The sequence below is a fragment of the Peromyscus eremicus genome, chromosome 15 (genome assembly GCF_949786415.1).
Source record: "Peromyscus eremicus chromosome 15, PerEre_H2_v1, whole genome shotgun sequence".
Lineage (NCBI taxonomy): Eukaryota > Metazoa > Chordata > Mammalia > Rodentia > Cricetidae > Peromyscus > Peromyscus eremicus.
In genome coordinates, this window is record NC_081431.1 from 58,661,205 (window position 1) to 58,675,142 (window position 13,938).

At 50.9% G+C, this 13,938-nt stretch overlaps 1 protein-coding gene across 3 annotated transcripts in view; it reads left to right on the forward strand.

Annotated features, from left to right (window-relative positions):
- Positions 1-13,938, forward strand: part of Adora1 (adenosine A1 receptor) — a 34,891-nt gene that overhangs the window by 19,314 nt on the left and 1,639 nt on the right. The gene's annotated exons all lie outside the window — the stretch shown is intronic.

Below are 13,938 nucleotides of genomic sequence, written 5' to 3' on the forward strand. Positions count from 1 at the left end.
GGCAGATGTCCTTGGGTAGGGCATCTGAGTTCTTCTACAGAGATGGGTCCCTGCTCCTGGTGCAGCTTGGGAAAGAGCAGAGAGGCTGTTGTATACTTCTGTGCCAATGGCAGCTACGCAGCCGGGAGGCAGGAGACTAAGATTCTGAGAAGTGACGTCATCCACTGAGATGCAGGTGTGACTACACCCCAGGCCCTCTGTCCCTGTTAAAAGCCCATGGCAGAATCCTGCTGCCTTGGCCTGTTAGAGACAGTGACTGCCAGCTACAGAAGTCTGGCAGGTGAGGCTGGGAGAGGATGGAGACGTCGCCAATCTTCTGTGGGACTTGGGAGCTGGGGCTTTTGAATGGACACTGGCTGGGAAAGGAAGCCCCCCATATGGCCCCGCTGCTACTGCTCGAATATCACCCCAATCTTTCCAGAGGCTGGAGTGCCCTCCCGCCAGACGCTCGCCTGGTGAGTTCCCCAAGGCCTCTTACTGCTGGCTCTCAGCATTTTCTTTTTCCAGCTCTGAGCGAAGCCCTTCGAAATTTTCGTGAATGGTGGATGGAAAAAAGAAAGGCTTTGATCTAATAAGCCCCTCCCCCCACACCTCATACCCAAGATTCCCTCACCAGGGGTCACACAGGCTCCTGTGATTCATGAGGCTGCGCAGAAGTGGAAGAAACAGCTGAAAGTGGATTTATTGATCAACCCCCCCCCCCCCAGCTGCCTGGCCAGGCTCTTCTCTGGTTCCCCGCCAGCAGCTACATGCGCCTCTGTCCCCAGGATGTAAACCATAGGGCACCGTGAAGGGTGTTCACCATTTCTGCTCAGGCCTGGCAGTGCCGAAGCAGGACCTGTGGACAGACTCTTCACGGAACCAGCTGATTTAGTGGAGTGAGGGAGGTACAACCTCCAGATGGAAATCTGGAGAAATCTGAAGAGGGACCCTCTGTATGGGAGCTGGGCACCGGGCTCCTCTGTCTGCCAAGGAGGAGTTCATCTTGAGAAAGGAGGAGACGTCTCAGGCTGGCTTCTTCTTACTGTCCCCTCCACTTCAGTCACATGTAGAGAGATTATTGATTTTGTTAGCTGAATATATACCGCATTTGTAGCTGCTTTTTAAGTCATTGTGTCTTTTTCTCCTCTTTATGCCTCTTTCCTTTTTTTTTAAAGAACACCTTTTATTTACTTTTTGACAATTTTACACATGTATAAAATGTGTCTAGCCTGGCGGTGATGGTACATGCCTTTAATCCCAGCACTTGGGAGGCAGAGCCAGGCGGATCTTTGTGAGTTCGAGGCCAGCCTGGTCTACAGAGTGAGATCCAGGAAAGGCGCAAAGCTACACAGAGAAACCCTGTCTCGAAAAACCAAAAAAAAAAAAAAAAAAGTGTCTTGGTCATAGCCACCCAATTTCCCTCCACCACATGTCCCAACACATACCCAGCATGCTCCCTCCTCACCTTCGTGTCTCCGCCCACTTCTGACTTGGTAACCCACGGAGACCAGTTAGTACTGCCTGTGCAGCGGCCGCGTGTCATGAGCCGCGGACAGCGTTTCACAGCGCCCTCCTCACCTGCGGGCTCTCCCATTCTTTCTGCCCCCTCTTCCACAAAGCCCAGAGCGGCTTCTCTGATCAAGGCTGACAGTTACACTACCCTAGGGATATAGATACAAATATTTAGAAGGTAGTTTGACAACACATTCATTTAACAAAACAACATTTAGTCCATGGACCTCCTGAGCCGTGGACTTTTGACCAGGTTAACAATGGCACCTCTTTTGTTTTAACTGAGCATTTTTTAAAACCATCCCATTTCCTTTTCTGGGTATTCCTGGGTGCCTACTGTGTGCAGGGTCCATGGTCTAGGGAGTGGGCACTGAACTGGCTTTGTCTCTGTCATTGGGCAATTGGTATTTCTGATTGTCCTGTCCGAAGGAGTAGGGAGTCAGTTTCTACTAGACCCAAGGATCAGCTGGCTCACTTCCTTCTGAGTGCTGCTTGGGAAGGAGGCCTTTGCCTGGGTGTCTCCGCCTTCTATGGCATCTGTGTTCCTGGACTTCCTTCACCTGGAGCACAGGCAGGGAGCAGAGCTCAGGTAGCAGCTCTTGCTGATGGCTACCGGCTAGGAAAGGCTGGTTTCTGGAAACCTGGCCAGTGGGGCAGTACCTACAAAGAAAGCATCGGGGAAACCCCTCATAGAGACAGTGGGGGATGTCTAGGTGTGGGGTTCCCGCTGCTGGCATTCTGCGATCTCATCTAGATGAGGTTAGAGGTTGGGGAAATTCAGATGCTGGAGAACATTGTAACTCTTCTTCCGGACTTTAAGAGCCACGTCTTCCAATACAGCAGGAGGGACTGAGTTTAACTCTGGAGATCTGAGGGTGCATGCAGATTCTTTCTCTGGGATGTTTTCCAAGGTGGAGAGATTGCCCTGTCCCACTCCCACAGTCCCCCATATGTCAGATCTTTTCCAGAGCACAGAGCTAGATTCCGGGAGCTTCAGGGAGTAGCTTCCTCCTCACAGCAGAGTGTCCCTAACTCCCTGGCCCTGGAAGGGCTGTGAGGGCCTCAACTCTGGTGACTCTAGGCTCATTGGTGCTGCCTCTCTGGTTTTAGCCTTGACCTTTGGGATGATTTAGAGTCTTCAAAGCTATCTCCAGAAGGGACGGTTACAGTACTATGGTGGAAACAGGCCATGGTTGCAGGCAGGCCAAATGTTGCTCTGATGGAGTTGGGAAATGGGGCCCCTGGCTCCCCTAATTGGCCTCCTCACCTTCACCCTGCGCACTGGGTACTGGCTAAGAGAACTTTCCAGGGAGCACAGGTCCAGGATCCTGAGGTGGTGGTGGGGTGTCTAATGCTGGACTAAGTGAACTCCTAAGCCCCTCCCATTCGAACTCCCAAGCCCCTCCCACTCGAACTCCCAAGCCCCTCCCACTCGAACTCCCAAGCCCCTCCCACTCGAACTCCCAAGCCCCTCCCACTCGAACTCCCAAGCCCCTCCCACTCGAACTCCCAAGCCCCTCCCACTCGAACTCCCAAGCCCCTCCCACTCGAACTCCCAAGCCCCTCCCACTCTCATGCTACTCAGATAGAGCTGGACGCACGATTCCCCAGCCCTGGGAGAAGGACTGCGGAAACAGAAACTGAACTGCGCTTGTCCTTCCAAAGCCGAACAGTGTCTTTTTGTTCGTCTGCGTCCCCGCACCCTGTTTGTATCTCTGCAGAAGCTGACTGTGTTTCCCACAGATTCAGGGGGGAGCTTCTTCCGACAGGCCGGGCCTGATAACACAGTCAGCCAGAGCTGCTGGCTGATAAGCTCAACAGGCCCCACCGCCTTACCCTCCGAAGTCTAGAGAATTGTTACTTCTCAAGGCCACAGGCTGAGTGGGGAGAAGCCCAAGGTGCAGCTTGGGCTTGGATTTCATGCCTTCATCGTTTCTTCCCCCAGCAGAACATCCATTCTCTTTCCTTTCCATCTCACCCTCCGTCTTCCTCCCTGTGGGGCAGTTTGTGACAGGGAAACCCCTCCAGGAGGGACAGCCTCTGGGGAGCAATCAGAAGCTGCAAACTGACAGGAAGTGTATCTCAGTGTGTCATGACCCTTCTGCTAGTGCTGGGCTTGGCTCTCCCGGTGGAGAGGCTGACACATTCTAGACGGGAACCATGATCTACCACACCTTTAGCACGTCTCATCCATTCCTTGTGCTTCAGATGAATACACAGATGTCTCAGATGGGAAGATCTTACCCAGTTCCCGTTCACTGGTGGCAGAGCCTGGACCACCACTGCCATCTCAGGACCTTGCCACAGTTAGTGATTCGAAGGAAGACAGCCTGTCTTTGGGGTTCCTGACAGCAGCAGCATGTGCATCCGTACTTTCCTAGTCTGAGAAACCTGCATCTTGCCGGTCCCATCTGGTCCCATCCGGTCCCACCCGTTCTGTGCACCAGCTGGGTTGGAGAGCCCCTGTTGCCCCTTTAAGTGGCCAGTCTGCAGAACTGGAGAGACCTGTGAGAGGTTGAAGTAAACCACCCCCCACACCCCCCCCCAAAAAAAACCCGACTATGGACCTCTCCATAGTGTTGGAAAAGGAATCGTGCTCAGTCCTGTCAGCAAGGACAGTCCTACCAGGAAGCTACATACAGGCCACTGCGTCTGTGCATCTGTGCACACATCCCATCCCACCAGTGGGTCAGTTACCCAGGCCAGGTGAGGCCGTTGTCCTTGTTTTTTTCTTCAGCCTGGCTTTACCCCAAGGACTGAAGAAACCAACCTGGGAGCAGCACTGGCTGGCAGCGCTAAGCCTTGCATCTAGTTCCCCGAATGTACCCCCTTTTCAAGGAATGCCTCTCACTGGGATGTGGCACTGGATCTGGCCTTCAGAGAGAAGAGGTGACTACATCTCACGGTCACTCAGGCAGTTTTAAGGACCATCAGCTGGGCCTCTTATTTTCAAGGAAACACCCTGTTACACCTTGGACCAGAGAGAAAGAAAAGGGTACCATAGGAAACTCTATTTTGAAATTCTACCCTCCCCAAATTTGAGACCCACCCTCCACACCTCATCCCTGCAGCGTCCTGGGGATTGGAGCCATTGGACATACCCAAACCCCTTTGTAGGGATGATGGACACATCCAGAGAGATGATCATTTCATCTCAAAGTGTGTGGATTCGTGGGACTGGGAAGCCAGGTATCTGTGTGACCCAGGAATCGGGGAATTCACTGCACAGGGTCTTCTGTCTTGAGCATTGCAGCACACACAGCTTTTCTCCGACTGTGTAGGCTTGGGCCTCCTTCTTCAGTCACGGAGTTCCTTCGTCCTCAGCACCCAGAGATGGCTCTGAATCGGAAGGAGGAAAGGGGTGGTCGGTCATGGCTCAGAGACAGTTTCTGAATCACATATGGGGACTTAATTGTCTTCCCCACAGGGCTGTGGAGTTGTTTGTCCTCAGCAAGTGACCAGGAGCTATTTGCAAGGTCCATTAGGCTAAGGCTAACGACCTAATTAGTTTATCCAGCTCTTTTCTCTCAGGAAGGTTAGAGACCACCCCCTCTGCCTCTGAGCTGCCCTGAGACTGGCCCACCGGTTCTAGCTCACCTCTCTTTTGGGGGTCAGTTGATACTGATGTTTGGGTGGTGGGTGATGTCACAGGGATCAAGAGAGCAGGATTCTTAAGCCCCTAACGTCTGGCTCTCTCCCTGGACCCCTGAGCCAGACTCCTCTGGGAAATGTTACTATTAAATATTTGGCCCCCGGAGTGTGCCGGGTGCCTTTGATCGTATCTGATTTCCTGTTCTCCTTTGGGAGGAAAAATTTCTCTGCAGGAAGTAGTTTAATATGTCTGAAAGCCTTACTTCCCCGGTCTTGAAATCCAAGTTTCCAGTTACAAGTGGCTGAGATTGTCCTTAAGAAGGGAGGCCGGAAGGAGGGGACCAGCGCTGTGAAATATGGCTCCATCTCTGCCAAGGCTATGGAAGGAAAGATGGAGGATGATGTCCCATGGAAGATGGAGGCTGCAGGAACGCAGAAAGGCACAAGCTCAGCCCACCCAGCCCTCCGTTCCCTGTTCCAATGCTCAGTGCTGCCTGGCTGAAGAGTAGGAGATCGGAAATGGGTGTGCAGGTCCGAGGACACTGCTGGGCTCTCAGCAGCTGACAGGCACTCTAACAAACCACACTCAACCGTCTCTAGCCCCACCACGCAGCTAGCTCTCCCTCCCTTCTGAGCCAATGCCTCCCTAATGCTGGCCCGCTCACTCACAGCCAGTGCCCACCTCTTGCAGTCATTCTTGGAGATGACAGCCCGGTTCTTCCTGCTGTCACCCCCTTCCTATGTTCCTAGGGTTGACCCAGACATCATCTCAGGTGTTCCCAGCACCGGGGATTGCTTACGAAGTAATACAGCAGCTGAGACACCAACCAGAGGGTGCAGTAACCAGGGATTAGCAACGACAGGAAAAGACCCCGAGGCTGAAGGCTAACGGGAAGCTGGGCTGTGGTGGGCCTGTATGGGGAAGAGGGGAGAGGCGGGGATGAAACCCCCTGAGGTCCACAGGCTAGGATGAACAAATAGCCTGGCTCCCTGCTCCCTCCTGGGCTCTCTAACATGTCAGTGCTTCTGAGACCCAGCTTGCCCAGGACCAGGGGTCAGCCACTCTGTGCAGGGCAAAGATGGGAGAGAAAGCCCAGGACAGCTTAAGGACCAGTGCGCTCCAGTCTTCCTTCAGTGACAGTGAGGTTCCTCTCACCTTCCTGCCTGGCCATTCTCAGCCATTCAAAGAGAATTCTTTACAGCCCTGGGCTCCCTTCTCTCCCCACTACTGTCTCTTCTCTCTGTCAACATCTTTGCCTACCCAGGTCTCATGCTGGGTTCTTCATCTGATGTCCATTGTGAGCTTTTCTTGTCCAGAGGGGACTTATTGTTCATGTTCTCAGAGTCAGCCTAAAATCTATTCCTAAAGGCAGCCAGACAGAACCCTCTTCTGATGCTGTGGCTGGGAGAGGCCACCTGCTGCTCATCCAGCCTCCAAGGGGAAGTGATCTCATCCATGAAAGAGAACATTCACGAGGCAAAGGACCCATGAGGAGCTGGCGGCTGTATGACGACTCCCGCTGGGTCTTAGCAGGCCACTGCTGCACTGGGGTGCAGGCTGGAGGACCAGGAACTTGCTCTTCTGGTCTCAGTGTGCAGGGGCAGTGTTGGACTCCAAGCTGTCTGGCTGAATTGGTGACTGACTGGTAGTACTTGCTTATCCCTCTTACCAGAGGTCCTTGTAATTCTAGTCTTATGTCATAGGACCCAAGTAGGAGGCCAGTGACGGCCTGTTGGGCCCCAGATCCCTGGACTTCCAGTAAAGCAGGGAATAAACCAGGGCATGTTGCTCCATGGTCCTGCTCTGGTCTGCCTTTCCAGTTGACTTTCTTACTTTTCATTTATTTGTTTGTTTGTTTTCCTAGAAAGGATCTCACTATGTATCTTTGGCTGCTCTGAAACTCGGCTATGTAGACCAGGCTGGCCTCAAACTCACAGAGCCTTCCTCTGCCTCCCGAGTTCTGGGATTAAGGGTGTGTGCTACACCTGGCATCATCTCTTAAGCCTGGAAATGAATTTTGTCACCCCTTTGCAGAAAACGGCTTCCACGCACTTAGAATAAACCCTAGGACCTATGGCCTTAGGTGACAGGCACTGGCCAGATCTCTGCTGAACTAGCCAGCTCCTCCTCTCCCATGGCTCTTGCGTGCAACATTCTTTCTGTTCCTTAGGTTGTCCTGGCCTCCATGCTCACGGTGCCTTTTGTCTGGGAGGCATCGGCCCAGGTCTTTGCCTTGCTAACTTGCTGGTGGTTAGTCAGCTTTCAGCTTGGGTCTTATCTCAGTCATGGGTTCTGCCTGCCCAGCCCCAGCTCCTTTCTGGGCTCCTGGGCTACAAACTTATTCAGCCTCTCTCTCCCAGAGTGGCCCAGTTGATGTAGCACAGGCTTTAGATGTAGACACATCTCAGACTTAGAAATTCTATCTCCGTTTTGTAGCTAGAGTTTTCCTGCCTGGCCCACAGTCAGGGCAAATCTCTTTCACCTGCCAGTCCCACAGCCTCTCAGACCCGACCAAGTAAACACAGAGACTTATGTTGCTTTCAAACTGTATGGCCGTGGCAGGCTTCTTGCTAACTGTTCCTATAGCTTAAATTAATCCACTTCTATAAATCTATACCTTGCCACGTGACTCGTGGCTTACCGGCATCTTCACATGCTGTTTCTCATTGTGGCGGCTGGCAGTGTCTCTGACTCAGCCTTCCACTTCCCAGCTTTATTCTCCTCCTTGTCCCGCCTACACTTCCTGCCTAGCCAACGGCCAATCAGTGTTTTATTGATTAATTAGCAACACATTTGCCATACATCCCATAGCACTTCCCCCCCCCTTTTTTTTTTTTCCAAAAAGGAAGGTTTTAACCTTAACAAAGTAAAATTACATATAATTTGGGAATTTGGGCGTAGCTTCTCTTACTACTTCCTGCCGGAGGGGGGCGCTGTATCTTATGGGGAAACAAAGAAAATTTTAGGATCATGGAGTAGTCCGTGAGGCTGTATCGTCTGAGCCAGTCGCCTTGAAATGGTTCTGGATGTTGGATCATCTGGGCCATGGTGTCATCGGAGACCTTTCAGGGGGTCTTGGCTGGTCAAACCTGATGTATCTTAATCTTGAACAAATCCATAGCCTCTGGCTTTCTGTGGGAACAAAAGCAGAGTCTCTTTTCCAAAGTAACATATCCTTACATTCAAATTTTGAAGTCAAGGTATCTTTAAAATATACATTTTGGCATAACTCAACAGCTTTTACAATCAAATGTTTTTCTGCAGTTAAAAATCCCAAAGACAATACAATCCAGATTCTCTGTGTAATATCCATTTTTATGTGGCTTATTTTTTATACTACCTTTACTGTCTCTTTAATGACTTTATTTTTTAAAACTATGTATTTGTTTCTATAACTCTATATATCACCTTTTTTTGTCTCTTTCAAGCCTACGTATCTTTTACACACATTGTAAACTATTACATCTGAATCTGTCTTATTGTGAATCTCTTGCCTTAAACTGCAGCAGCTGTGGCTGCTGGCTCCGCCCACCTCAGCTTCCCAACATGGCTACATTTACCGCCAGCTCTGGGAGCTATCGTGGGTCTATGCTTTTATCCAAGCAGCGTGTAGCCCAAAAACCTCTTTTTTTGTTTTGTACCTGCAAAGGCTAAATCCACCACGCAGCTTAATGTGCCACTTGCAGAGGCCTGATTCCCGCCATACTGCAGGTTGAGCACGCAAGCTAGGAACCCACAAGTAGCTCAAACCGGCAGCTGCTGCTCATTTGAGAGAGACAATTAGGAACTGTTTTTAGCTCCGTTTTAGAATTTTTTTTTTTTCTCAGTTTTTAGGTGGAAACTCTTGCCACCACGTTGGACGCCATTTGTAGCTAGAGTTTTCCTGCCTGGCCCACAGTCAGGGCAAATCTCTTTCACCTGCCAGTCCCACAGCCTCTAAGACCCGACCAAGTAAACACAGAGACTTATGTTGCTTTCAAACTGTATGGCCGTGGCAGGCTTCTTGCTAACTGTTCCTATAGCTTAAATTAATCCACTTCTATAAATCTATACCTTGCCACGTGGCTCGTGGCTTACCGGCATCTTCACAAGCTGTTTCTCATTGTGGCGGCTGGCAGTGTCTCTCTGACTCAGCCTTCCACTTCCCAGCTTTATTCTCTTCCTTGCCCCGCCTATACTTCCTGCCTAGCCAACGGCCAATCAGTGTTTTATTGATTAATTAGCAACACATTTGCCATACATCCCACAGCACCGTTTCTCCCAGGCTGAGAGGCCATGGCTGTGTGTCCCGGTCTTGTGAGTCTCAGTGACTACAGTCTTCCAGTGGAGATAATCATAGTACTTAGGGTCCCGCAGAGAGGGGTGGGATCCTCTCAGCAGAGCCCATGTCCAACACTTAGAAGACGACAGTGGATGTTAGCTCTGAGCAACCATGGAACTTTACTATCACCAGCTACCTGTCATTTCTGGGTAGCCCTCCCTTAGCTTGCTCTCATGGGGCAGTCCTGATGAACGTTCAGGGGAAGAGCATGGCTTCCTCCACCCTGCTGTAGTTGGACACAGATGTGTAAACCTCTCTACCTCACACCGAGAGGTCAACAGCAGCCTTCCACTTCTTTCCTGAGTCCTTGCTGTCCATCTCAGGTTGTTACCACCCTATTACTCCAGGATTTTTATGTTATCACCACTGACGAGGAGATGCCTGCTAACACGCTATGTATGCTGTTAGTAATGGTTTACCTTTAAAGACACCTTGCTGAGTACCCATCAGATGGCTCAGAGAGTGAACACGGCTCTTGCTGCCAAGCCCAATGGTCTGAGTTCGATCTCCGGAACCCACAAAGTGGAAGGAGAGAACCATGGTATCCGTGTGCCTGTACACACACACACACACACACACACACACACACACACACACACACGTAAAGACAAAATACCGAGGAACTGTTCAAGAACAATGGGACTCCCTGCGCAGTGAGGCAGACACCGGAGGTGGTAGGCTTACCCTGGTTTCTCTGGTTCCTTGAGTCACATTTGGGAGTGGTAGTGAAGCAGGATCTCACTACCTAGCCCAGGATGGCCATGAACTCATGATCCTTCTGCTTCTACTTCCAGGGGTCAGATGTACAGGTGTGAGTTACCACACCCAGCTCAAAGCCTTTTGTTAAAAATCTTGTGTTTTTTTTTTTTTTTTTTTAATTTTTTTGAGACTGGGTCCCATGTAGCCCAGGCTTGCTCATGCTTATTACTTAGCTGAGAATGACCTTGAACTTCTAATCTTTCAGCTTCTGCTTCTCCTCCCAAGTGCTGGAATCATAGGCAAGGGCTTCCGTGCCTGTCTCCTCTGCTGGATCTTTAAGGAGCTGTTTGTTAGGCCGCTGTTTCCACGTTCTGTCTGAGACTGAGCACTCCCCAACCCAGCCCCTGGGGGTGGACTTCAGAGAGACTTCCCAAAGAATGGGAGACATTTTCCATGGCCCCCACACCCCATGCATCAGCTTCCTATTCCCAGACATAATGAGAGATGAGTGTCTCCCCTGATCCCAGGGAGCCTGCCCCACCTCAGCCAAGGTCCTGGGTCTAGTTTTTCCCACCAAGGAGAAAATAGCAAGAAAAACAGATGAGAACTGATACCCTGTACTGTAGGGTCGACTGGGACCTGGTGCTGGAGGAGCCCCAGGAAAGCTTTAACCCTTGCCCCCAGGGGCCCTCAGGCAGTCAGGAAGGGTAAGTGGTGGTGGGGCAGGGGAGAAGGCCCCTTTCCAGGGTCCCCTCTCTTCCATCTGGGACAGTGTCCATTTCCCCTGTCATCGGTGTTTGTGTGTGGTCTTGGGATAGACCCCATTTTCAGCACTTGGGGTCACCTGGTTCACCCTCCATCTTAGGGTGGTGCCCTCCTTGAACAGGTCCAGTTTTTCCCATGCCAAAGCAAAGGATATTCAGAATCTGCCACCACCTGCAACTAAATGACCCGGTTAGCCTGGGTCCTGAAGGAGCTTTGGAAGCAGGAGACCTGGGCAAGCAGACATTCGAATCCATACTATGCCATTCTGTTGCGTGCTGCACGCCCACACAGTGTGGTTATCAAGTTCCCCTGAGACCTGGCCGTGAAACGGCTTCCCAAACTATAAAAAAGATAGAGAGGAAAGATTTGCTGCACAGTGATATGGAGCAGAACCCTTGACCCCACCCTTCCTGCACCCGCTCTGGTCTGGAGGAGGTTCACCTTGGTCTATCCACCTTCCACCAGATGAAGGTCAAGGCAGTACCCCATAAGGTGATCTGCCTTTCTGTGTTCTTTCCCTATAAATTCTTGCCCAGAACTTGCTTCCCTGTGTCTGGAAGGCCATGCTGGGGAGGCTTGGAGATCCCCATGAGACAGACCTGGGTGAGCTGTTTGAATAGCGCCCGGGCTATGTTTGCTGAGCTCCGAGAGGCACTGGGATGTTGCCGGTGTATGTTTGTCTAGGAGCTTGGTGGGGTAAGAGCTCAGGCTAGGGAGTATTAAGAGGGTATTTGCAGAGTATTTGGACATACATTATTTCAATCTTATCCTTACCCTCCGAAGGAGGGAGGAAGAATTGAGTTAGCAAGCTACAGACACGGTGCCCACATTCAGGTCGTCTGACTATGAAGCATGCAGCAGCCTGGCTCTTCTGCTGCAGATATGAGAGAGGAGAATAGTTTCTACTGCAGTGGCAGAGTGAGGCACCAGGGCACGAGCCAGCTTTAAGGCTTCTTGATAGGTTGGGAACACAAGAATCCTGCTGTCACCGAGTGGGGGGCAGTCAGGGTTTTAAAGGTGCTGGAGTGGGCTGGAGTCCTCACGGTTTGGGTTGGAATGAAGGATTTAGATATGATGTTCCAAAGCCCCCTCTAGTGCTGGCCCTTCAGAGGGACATCTGCTTTCTCCTAGTTATCTCCTCATCTCTGTAGCCTGCAGGAGCAGGTGGGTGTCAGTGGATCCTTATGGTCCAGAAGAACTGTGTCTAAGAAAGAGGAAGAGAAAGATGAGGATCCTTCTGGCACAGGACAGAAGGAAACAGTTGGAACCCTTCCTTCACAGCCCAGTGCTCAGGAGGCCACCCCAGCCCTCTCAGGAGCCACACTGGAAAATCACAATTGGGCAAGCTGCAGCCACTCTGCCAGCTCCTTGGCACAGAACTGGGCAGGCCCCAGCCTCGGGCACTCAGTTCAACACTAGAGTGCAGGCAGGCAGAGGACTCTGTGGCTGGCTTCTGGATAGCAGGATTTTAAGGGAAGTGGAAGCCCCCAGGGATAGTATTAAAACCCTCAACCCTCAGTGGTAAGAGAGGCTGTCACCTCTGGCTGATAGGCAGTCTTGTCTCCGGTGAGTCATTCCAAATGTGTGTGTCTTCTGTGTCTGCAGACCTGGAAAGGGGTGGAAACTGTACCGCTTGGCATCGCTTTGCTTGGAAGGGCACATCGTGACGTAGTGCCCTTACTTCCTTGCTTCTGTGCTATCATCACTTGATCCAAAACATGAGCGACACAGGGCTAGTGAGATGACTCAGTGGGTAAAGAAAGGCACCTGCTGTCATGCCTGACAATGATCCCCAAGACCCACTCAGTGGAAGGAGAGAGCTGGTTCCCCCAAGTTGTTCTCTAATCTCCACAGGAGCATTGTGGCACACGCGCACACACACACACACACACACACACACACACACACTAAACGTGATAAAAAAAATTAAAAAATATTTGGAGCAGGGGCTGGAGAGCTGGATCAGCAGATAAGAGTGCTGGTTGTTCTTGCAGAGGACCCGGGTTCAATTCCCAGCACCTACATTTTAGCTCACAACCATCTGTAACTCTATTTCCAGGGGTTCGGATGCCCCCTTCTCACCCCCTCGGTTACCAAGTATACATACACAGTGCACATACATGCAGACAAATCATTCAAACACATAAAATAAAATAAAATAAAATAAATACATCTTTAAAAACAGCAAAAAATTGATAAACAGGGCCTGCAGAGATGGTCCAGTGGTTAAGAGCACGGGTTGCTCTTTCAGAGGATTGGGGTTCAATTCCCAGCACCCACATGGCAGCCATCTGTAACTCCAGTTCCAGGGGATCCAACACCCTCACACAGATATACGTGCAGGCAAAACACCAATGTACCTAAAATAAAAATAAATAAATCATGTTTTTAAAAAGATAAACAAATATGAGCATGTAGAGGCAGGAAGTTTTATCTTGTTCCCGGCACAGAGAACAGTGCCCCAAGCAGAAAGCTTCTGATGAGTGCCTGTTGAGAACTGCATCCATTCAAGTGTGCCAGTGAGTGAGTGAGACGGAGTAGGGAAGTACTAGCAGATGCTCAGCAAACACCGGGCTTTCTTCCCTGAGAATCAGTCCCGATTAGTTGAGCATTGCTGAGCTTGTCCTTGAGACTGACCTGCAATATGACTAAAAGGGGAACTGGGGGCCAAGGAAGCCAGAGATGCTTACAGCTGAGCAGAACAGGACCAGGAGAAGTGGGCCCGGTGTGGAAAGGATTCTTGAGACCCTCTTGGGTGGTTTATCATCTGGCTCTTTGGGGGAGTGGAGACATGTTAGGAAGCACAGGCCAGGGCTGTTAGCTTCTGTGTGGCCTTGGGAAGGCTTCAGAACCATTTTCAACCCCATAGTGGGCTGTCCTTACTGCCACCCCCAGGGCTGTTACAGTCCAACAGTGAGAAACCAGGAAGGTCAAGGTGGGCACAAGTCAGCTGTACTTAGCCATTTGCTTGAAACTCTTAAAAGAGATCCTTTGTTATTTCCTTCTTTCCTTCCTTCCTTCCTTCCTTCCTTTCCCTTCCTTCCTTCCTTCCTTCCTTCCTTCCTTC